Raw genomic sequence first — 9851 nt, 5'->3', positions numbered from 1 at the left:
TCTTTTTATTAAATCTTTACCAGATTCATATCACAAATTAATCCACAACTCTGTGATCGGTATTTGCACACGTTGCCGTTTAGTGTTCATCAAAATAAATTCATCTGGCTCAGCTGAGAGAGATGCAGGAACATTATAAATATTTTCTTTATTTCTCTCTTAAGAAATAAAAAGTGTGAGTAGTTTATCTGGATAATCTTCGGACTTATTATTTATGTTATTAAATGCTCAAAGTGATGTTAGTTCGTAGCTTTCTGCTATGAGTTATAAAGTCAAGTAATACACTTCCTGAAAGAAACACACATAATTAATAATCAATTAGTTTAAATATTAAATAAAATTTATAAAATAAATTTTTTTTGATTGTTCAGGAAAAATTCACTTTTGATTTGATAATAAACTAATAGAAAACGGTGAGAAAAAGAGAATTCCATTTGATGAACAAACGATAATAATTAATAATTATTATAATTAATAATTATATAAATAAATTAATGTAAAATCATTGTGTGAAATATTAAAATCAATAATATTCTTAGCAGATATCGGAACCCTACGTCTTATACGAAGGAAATATTTATAATAATTCTGCTTTTCAGTTGGAACATCCAGTATATACATATATATAGCAAAATTAATAATTATTATATAGCATATCGGACCCTTGTTAGTGTATTTAACATTGTGCATAACAAATTTTTACGAAATTATGTTTAAAAAAGAAAAGATTCCATGATTCAACGATTTACGAAATTGTGATTTTTAAATTCGCATATTAATTATAGGACACCGTCAGTAGTAGTATAATAATTAAAGTTTTCTTCATGAAAATTCTTATCGTGATGAATTTTTGCAATCCATTATCTTCTCTGGTGACAAAAACAACGTCTTTGGCATGTTGTGTAGGGCGCTGAAAGGGGCAAAAGAAAAAAAAAACAAAAAAAAAGAACATAAAAAATTATATGAAATTGTCGATTGATGTACTATAATTAAAATCCCGTCGTTGTATAACGTTCTAAAAAAAAAAAGAGCAAAGAAAATAATACCAATGAAATAATAGTTCATCCTTGTCTCTACAAGTGCCTGGCGTTTCGTCCGCGACGTGGCAAACAATAAGGTCGAATTTTAGAATTCAAATATAAAACGACCTCCGAAATTCTAAACAGTGTAATTGTATTATGTGGATTATATATTATGAAATGGTGAAGCTCGAAAAAAAAATTGTTTTGTAATATTTCGGGGTTGTCCATAATAATTAAATAAGTCTGTAATACAAATAAGGATGATGTGTTATAAAAAAAGGCAAGCTCATAAAATCGTTATAAGTATCGGTTTAAGTAGGAGCCAGACTACTGAAAGTACTGCTAATTATATCTGTTGGAGTCTTATTGGAATGCCGGGAAATTAATTAAATTAGTAATAAGAAAATACATATATATATATATATATATATATATCTAATTGTATAATGTATGTATTTATATATATATATATATAACATATATATACAATATATAATATGTATGTATATGTATGTATATGTATAAGACATGATGGCTATAAATATAAAGGCACGCTACATAATATACATTACGCTAAATATACTCGCAATAAAACATCCACATATATGCATATAAATTGGTATAAACAATTAAATAAGTAAACAAGAATTTATATACATACATATATACATACACACATATATGTATATATATGTACGTACGTACGTAAGTATGTATGCATGCATGTATATATATATATATATATATATAGATTAGTAAACTTCGTTATAAAAACTAAACCAGAAAACTAAACTAAAAAACATTTAGAGAGAAAATGAACTAAGAGAGAGAGTGAGAGAGAGAGAAAGAAAGAAAGAAAGAAAGAAAGAAAGAAAGAAAGAAAGATAGAGAGAAAGAAAGAAAGAAAGAATACAATAAGAATGATTGGTGTAACTGCAAAAAAGTGTTCATTATGGAAAGCGCTCGAACCTTTTGCTTAGACTACCATCCCATTTAGGCCACAATAATCTGTCATCTGGAAACAAGCAAACGCCGGTAAAAAGCGGGAGTAACTATGACTCTTCATCTAATTAGAAATGGGCATGAATGAATTAACGAGATTCTCACTGTCCCAATCTACTTTCTAGCAATAATTCGTCATCCGCAAAAATACACAAGAATGATTACCACTGGTGACCGACGTGGCCTGAACGAAAAGTATATTATGAATCACTACCGATCAATGTTAATCTGAAACTTTAAAATAAAACTTTAAAAGGTTGGTTGTACTGTCATAAAATAAAATAAAATAATATGTTGTAAGAATATAAGGATGGAACATATGTCAAACATTTAGGACTGACATTTTTTCTTAGGAAGTTATTTGTATAAAAACAACCAAAGTGCATTTCCACAATGAGAGGTTTTAATAACATTGCTTAATTAATCTGCATCATTTTAATCCTCATTCCGGTAACGGGGTTCTGAAGATTCGCCTTTTTTGATGAGTGATTAATTACATGTGGTAGTAGTAAAGTGATCGTTACCTCCTCACAGAATGGGAGATAATTATCACTATAGCATAAATGGATAGCATGTTAACGTTTTCTTCGTTTGAATAACATGTGCTCGTTAAGGTCGACTTTTAGCAGCTCAACGTTTCAAGCAGTGCATAATCTCAATTGTATTCTGTGTGAGTGAATGAGTTTACTCTTAAAAACTCTGTGCCACAAGTAATCGTATAAACTTTTGTAAGAGTGTAGTGATTAACTAATGAAAAGCCTGGATAGTTCAGGACCGCTCCAGCCAAGATCAAGTAGGCGTGATCCTCGCAAATTCATCAATCCTTATGTGATCCAAGAGAACAAGAGGATTGCTGACCATTTTGCTATATTATCATCCAAAGTTAGAAGCCTTTCGTCTTCTGAAACTACTACCAGGATGGAAGTGACACCCACCCTCGTCATTCTCACGAAAGAAAAAGCAGATATCATATCTTGACAAGCAAAAAACTTGTAAATACCGAGAGTACGCTAAAAGCTACTTCCTCTGCTCTGACTACCAACTTCTAATTCAAGTACCAACTCCCACATCTTTCTCCAAAAATATTGTCAAATTCAAAGTCAATTCATAAATTGGAATGCTTAACCCGCCCAAAATGGATGCTATTATATTTCAAAGAAGAATTCTTACATACTCTCTCAGTCTATTTAAATTCCTAATTTTGATATTTTTTGGAATGGAGGTATATCATTAACGACAGGAAGTTGAAGGCCTTCATCCCCTTCAGAGCTACAAGTATTCTATACAATGCTTATAACAGATATATCGAATCAAAAATAAACATATGGGTAAAAGAACGGATATGTAAACGGAGGAGAAGGAAAAAGTAACAAATTTTAGAGTCTGTAGCAGTGAATGTAGTGACGGTGGTGAAATAACAGGGTGGGAGACTTGCAAGTATAATTAGTAGAACATTGGTTTGAGTCACGATAGACCCCGTTACCGAATTATGCGTGTTACACTTACTTTGAGAGTTAATACAATCACGATGGGCTTATATTCATGGTACAATAATTCAGGCCCTGTTGTGAATGTATTAACAATCTCTGTTATCATTGTTGTACTATAATTAGCATTATCTACCATTATTTTCTGCCTTATATAAAGTTATTAGGTTTAAAATAAGGGAGGGATCCCACGGTTTATCGTCAATTGCTACAATATAGTTGTAATGTTATAGTGTGTTGATTAATTTTCGTATGGCTGAAGAATTTTCAAGACATTGATGATTTTTGTAACTTTATCTGTTTGCCTGGATGTACCTTCATTATTATTATTTTATATATTATTATTATTATTATTATTATTATTTTTTTTTTATCTTAATTATAATTATTATATTATATGTGTAATTCTTATAGAAATTAACGCGTTAAGTGGGGAACTGATTTCGGTATGGTTTATGTTTAGCTGACAGAAAAAATTCATTGTCGGTGAAATATTGAAAAGAAAAAAAGAATTGATTGCTTCACTGTGTGACATATGAACTTTTTAATAGAGATTTTCAACTCAGGTCATTCCAAAACGTGTTTACCGATTCGAAAAAGAAAAAGAAAACCAAAGAAAAGCATATTAAATTTGAAGATATTGTTATGGATGTTACAATATAAACGTAAAATTGTTTGATAACCGAGTAGTCAGAAATATTATCAAAAAAGCTTTAACACTTTGTAATATATCTGATGAAACTAAACCTTATTTATTTTGAATATGTTTTAATAAATTATATGAAAGAAGTGTGTAAACATAATTTTTATATTTTATAAACTACCAAGTTTATTTTATAATTTCAATACTACATCGGTAAACAAGGACTGATGCGTTAATAAAAAATACATTGTCACTTTCGAGGAACCGACGTGCGTTCGAATGGAAATGTTATTGTTGATTTCAGTTATTAATGCTGCACCTAACGTGTTAATGTTATATGAACTAACATATAAATTGTAAAAGAATTTTGTTAACGCGAAATTGTCTTATAGAATTACAATTCGATATATCCTTTCAAAGATAAGTAAACCTTCAAACCATAATTGTCTGTGTTATTTTACGTGGCTTTTACGTAAGTTAAATTTCTATCATATTTTTTTTTTCCTTTGTCTAGATATGTGATTAGATAGATCCTCATTAGATATATATGGAGAGAGAGAGAGAGAGAGAGAGAGAGAGAAAGAGAAAGAGAAAGAGAAAGAGAGAGAAAGAAAGATATGCATAAATTAAAATGATCTTCGCTTTATTATTATTTGACCGTGAGAGTTCCCAAAAAAAAAATATAGAATATCTCTCGATAAAGTGCTCAATCTCTTATAATACCTCTTATATTAAATCGCTGTTGTAATATCCAAATTACTATTATATTATAGTATATTCTCGAATAAATGTAAAACATATGAATAATAATTTATGTAAATCGGCCAAGATGGGATTTCAAAGCGGAGTATATAAAAGGTATCCACCTTTACATTTATGATAGACACCATCTACATATACTAAATGAATCGGAAGATTCTTGCATGAGATGCATTAGCTCGTAATACAGGCATCTGTATGCAATTTAGCCACATGCGAACAATCTAAAAATTTATTAGCGTAATATATATATAACATTTTAAGCTGCTTATTAATTAACTAACCAATCCTCTAGCTACTAAACATCAGTAAAGTGGTTTTCCTGTAAGTCATTTTATGGTACGAAGCACCACTATATAGTGGCTTTAAACAAAACCATTTTTAAACTTATCTCTTCGTTGTTTTTAAAGTTATGTGTATTGGCGTTTATTTCGATGCACATTTCTTTTTAATAATTCATTTTCGTCTATCTGCACATAGGTTGAAAAGTGATAAGAGTCTTAATTAGTCTCGTAGTAGCTAGAGAAATAATGTAAATTTAGTCGACAAAATCTTGATATATCTGTAAGGCTGCCTCCCTCTTCATATTGATTACGTTAACGATAAGTCAATTTTTTCTCTGGTAATATTCCAAAAATGCTGTTATATGGTACTTCTGTTAGTATTTAAGAATTAAGATCAACAAAAGCAAAATGGTGATCGTGAGATAATGCAAATTCAAATAAGTTACGAATTAAGAAAAGATTAAAGGTGAAAGAAAGAAAGGAGGGATAATGTGTGTGAAAGAGAGAGAGAGAGAGAGAAAGAGAGAGAAAAAGAAAGGATGTTAGAGAACTAGAACATAGATGAGAAAAAAAAAGAGGAGATGACTAATATGCTAATAAATTGGTGACTTAATATTTATTCGATATTTTATTAATCTCTTATCGTGATAATTCATGGCTAAAATAGTACATATGTACAAAAAATGTTGCATTATAAACCTCACAATAAAACCACTCATTATATACGTTTAACGTATATGACAAAAAAAGAAAATGAAAAAAAAAATAAATAATAATAATAATAATAATAATAATAATAATAATAATAATAATAGTAATAATAATAATAATAATAATAATAATGATAAAAATGGAGAGAACTAAGGAGTGCATCAAATCTTTTTTTTCTGTCGATACGAAGTGACTGTTACAGATTTTATGAATAATGTGTCAGTGTGAGAAAAACAATTTACTTGTCGCCGAAATCGGCATTGATCTCTTCTGATAATAAACCTTGGCGTTGTATGCATTGTAATATCTGCAGAGAAAAAAAAATTTTAAACGTTATTAAAATATTTGAAATAAAACGAAAAAAATAAAAAAAAGTAAAAAAAAAAATAAAATGTAATAAAAGAAGAAGAAAAAAAAACATTCAAACGACACCACACAAATTGATAATCGATAACGATTTTTAGAACAGAAGAAAACGCTCTTAATGAACTGTGCACCCTGGTAGTTAAAATTGTACGAAAGTAAAATAACCGATTCCATATAAAATGCTGTGAAAGACCAAGTGATGTTATGATGAACTTAATGTGGAAACGTAATCGTGAAGTACGGGTTTTAAGTGTATTTTAGTCTGGCGATTCAACTCATATATAGTTTTTTAGGCGAGGAGATTGTGACAAAAGATTTACTATAAATGTGCTAAATTTAATGACTTATAAATAAAACTTTGACATCTAATATTGGATATTTTCATTTTTTGAACAGATGATCCATCTCAATATGCCTAATCCTTCGATTAATTTTATATTTTTTTCCAGAAATTGAAAATTGAAATATTTATTTAATCAACTATCTCATCATGGAGAAATGTTCAAAAAGGAATTTGTATTTGGCGCGCGTTTTAATTTTATTTGTTCGCGTTGCGCGTTCCGACCGCTAGAATGCGCGACGTAAATAAAATGGCATTAGAGGGAAAATATAAAAGTTCAGGCGTTATTTATTTAATTGAAATATTGTTGAAGAAAACTCATTGTTTATTGTACAACGTTTAAAACATTATTAGATACGTATTTAACGTTTAATAATTTATTTTTATCTTCGTTAATTAAAAACCCGATTAAAATTTCGTGGTCATATTTATTACAGCTATAGTATTATTTAATATTGTTTTATAGAGTTAATAATTTAATAATTTCGTTAAAATTACATATTAAGAAATAACTATTGTGTTTCTTTGAATTTATATATTAATTTCTCGAAAAGATATTTCTCATTTAAACATGCACAATCATAAAATACTAATACACGTAAATTCGTTTTAAATGTAATTTTTATTTAGGCTATGTACAACACATACGTACAATACGTGACCCTTGCTTAAAACTATATACGCCCGCTGTGTATGTATTTCCACTTAAATTTAAACCTTTATTTTTTTTTTTTTCTTTTTTTTTTTGTTATCTCGACATACGTGGGATTAAGTGTGTTAAATGTTGTTTCTCATGTGCCGTGTCCTATGTAAATAGTTTACCCGCGTTTATTCGAACGCCGTGTGTAAAAATGTATGCACGCAAGCATGCACGTACCCGCATGCATTCATACATATGTGTTTGTATGTGTCGTGTGTGATATGTTACAAATTTTTTTTAGGAACATTTCGCGTGGAACTGCGCGAGCGCGATTATATATCAATGTGAGGTCGAAAGCGAAGTTACACAGAAAACAATGTGATTTTGTTTTTCTGCTGTATCTTCGTCCCCCTCTTGTCGATATATTGATTAGACAGTTATTTGAAAAATGACACCAATATAGACGATTGTTGATCGGACAGATTTCAAATATGACGAACGAAAGGCGTTAGGATAAAAGTACATAATACAATATGCGAATCGTCAAAGTGTTTTTCCTTCTTTCTAAAAAGTTTCGCTCTACTGGAACGGAATCGTTTTCTTCATTATCGTTCGATCTTTTTTTTTTTGTTATTTTTTTTTTTTCCTTTTTTTTCTTTTTTCTTTTCTTTTGTTAATCCTTTAATCTCATTTAATGAACTTTATAATATATAATTATTTGTTATAATAAAATTCATTTGAATGACACTTCAATTGTTGTCTCGTTAAAAACACTTCATCAATACCTGACGCCTTTCAAATTCACGACATTGCCGATATTATTATTCGCCATTGTTCTTTTTCCCGCTATTTATTGGATCAGTATTTTCAAATATAAATGATCAGAGTAATTTTTAATAAAATTGTCAGTATGTAATATAAGTGGTCAATATTATATATACATGATTAAATATAACAAAAAATTGTCAGTATTTTAAATAGATGAATTAGCTTATATTAAATAGATCGGTAAGTATTTATAATACAATATCATAATGTATTATAATATTACTCTGTATCAATATTTAACTTTGATACAATACTATTTCTATTATAAATATTAGGATCACTTCTTTGAAATACTGACAAACGATTATTTATGTTAAACAAAATATTTATATATATTGACCATTTATTTTACAAAATACTGACTAACGATGTTTAAAATTACTGACCAAATAAATAGAAGTGATTTCTTTTCTATACACTCGTTCAACTCTTTGACCTTATGTCGACTGAAAAAACCATCATTATCATCATCATCATCATCATCATAATCATCATCATTATCACCACCATCATTATCATCATCATCATTTTCATCATCATTGTCGTCGTCGTCATAATCAATCATAGTCGGATACTTTAAAATCCCGGTCAACATAAGCACACAAATCAATCCCTAATATTTTACTAAGGGTACGCTTACACTTGTTATTTTTTTTATTTTTTTTGTTTTTTTTTTTAAAATTTTTTTTTTTCTTTAAAAGGACATTGAAAAATCGCATACGCTAGAATATTCTGCTGTTTGTTGTGATTACGCTATTATAATAATATCTATGTATATCTCTGCATTGTATTTACAATAACTCAGAGTAATCATCTCTTCAATCGTATGTCTGTCTTTTTTTAATCTCGTTGTTAAGAAACTAACGAAAGATCTTCTTTCTCTGTCTCTCTCTCTCTCTCTCTCTCTCTCTCTGTTTCTTTCTTCTCTTTCTCTTTCTCTCTTTTTATTTTTTTTTTTTAAATTTTCATTTCAAATCATTCCCACGTTTCTCGTGTACGCTCATAATACGTCTCTATAAGCTAAAAATTCGAACGAATATACATACACGATCATTTATTCCACATTCTTTTTTTCATATGTTCTTTTTTTTTCTTTTTTCGTTATCTCTTTCTTTCTTTCTCTCTCTCTCTCTCTCGTTTTTTCTTTTTTCAGAACGAAACTTTACGCGATCGTGAGCGAACACGTAAACGGACAAAAAAAAAATCACCGAAGCTTTATATACTGTACATTATAATCGAATAGGAAAACTCGTGTACGTATATAAAATTATTTGCGCTAAATGTGATTCCACCATGATGATCTTTTTTTAATTTATTTTTTTCTTCTCTCTCTCTCTCTCTTTTTTTTTCTTGCACTGTATTTTTCTCTTCTTTGTCACGACGTCTATTTCAAAACATTATTTTTTTTAAAATCTTCATCGTTTCTTACATACGCGTCGTAAAGTTTTGATACACGGTATCGAGTTTATTCGGGGGTTCAGGGGTGGTAGGGGTGAGCGGGAGAAGGGGCAGGTCCTCGATATAAATTAATTATTATTTATTTATCGATTAGAGCATCTCCGTGGCTTTATGGACGATTAATTTCGAGAATTAATAACGCGTTGGTTACTTTTCGAACGAGATAAAAATGATTTGGCGATCACGTACATACATACATTTGTAATACGCGTGTGTATCGTTTTAAATATTATTATTGTATTTGTTTCTTTTGCAAAGAAATTTAACCGACTCTATCTTCTTCTTCTTCTTCTTTTTCTTCTTTTTCTTCT

The sequence above is a fragment of the Polistes canadensis genome, unplaced genomic scaffold (assembly GCF_001313835.1).
Source record: "Polistes canadensis isolate GaletaPanama2010 unplaced genomic scaffold, ASM131383v1 scaffold_45, whole genome shotgun sequence".
In the NCBI taxonomy this organism is placed as follows: domain Eukaryota; kingdom Metazoa; phylum Arthropoda; class Insecta; order Hymenoptera; family Vespidae; genus Polistes; species Polistes canadensis.
Note: the sequence above shows the minus strand (reverse complement) of the source record.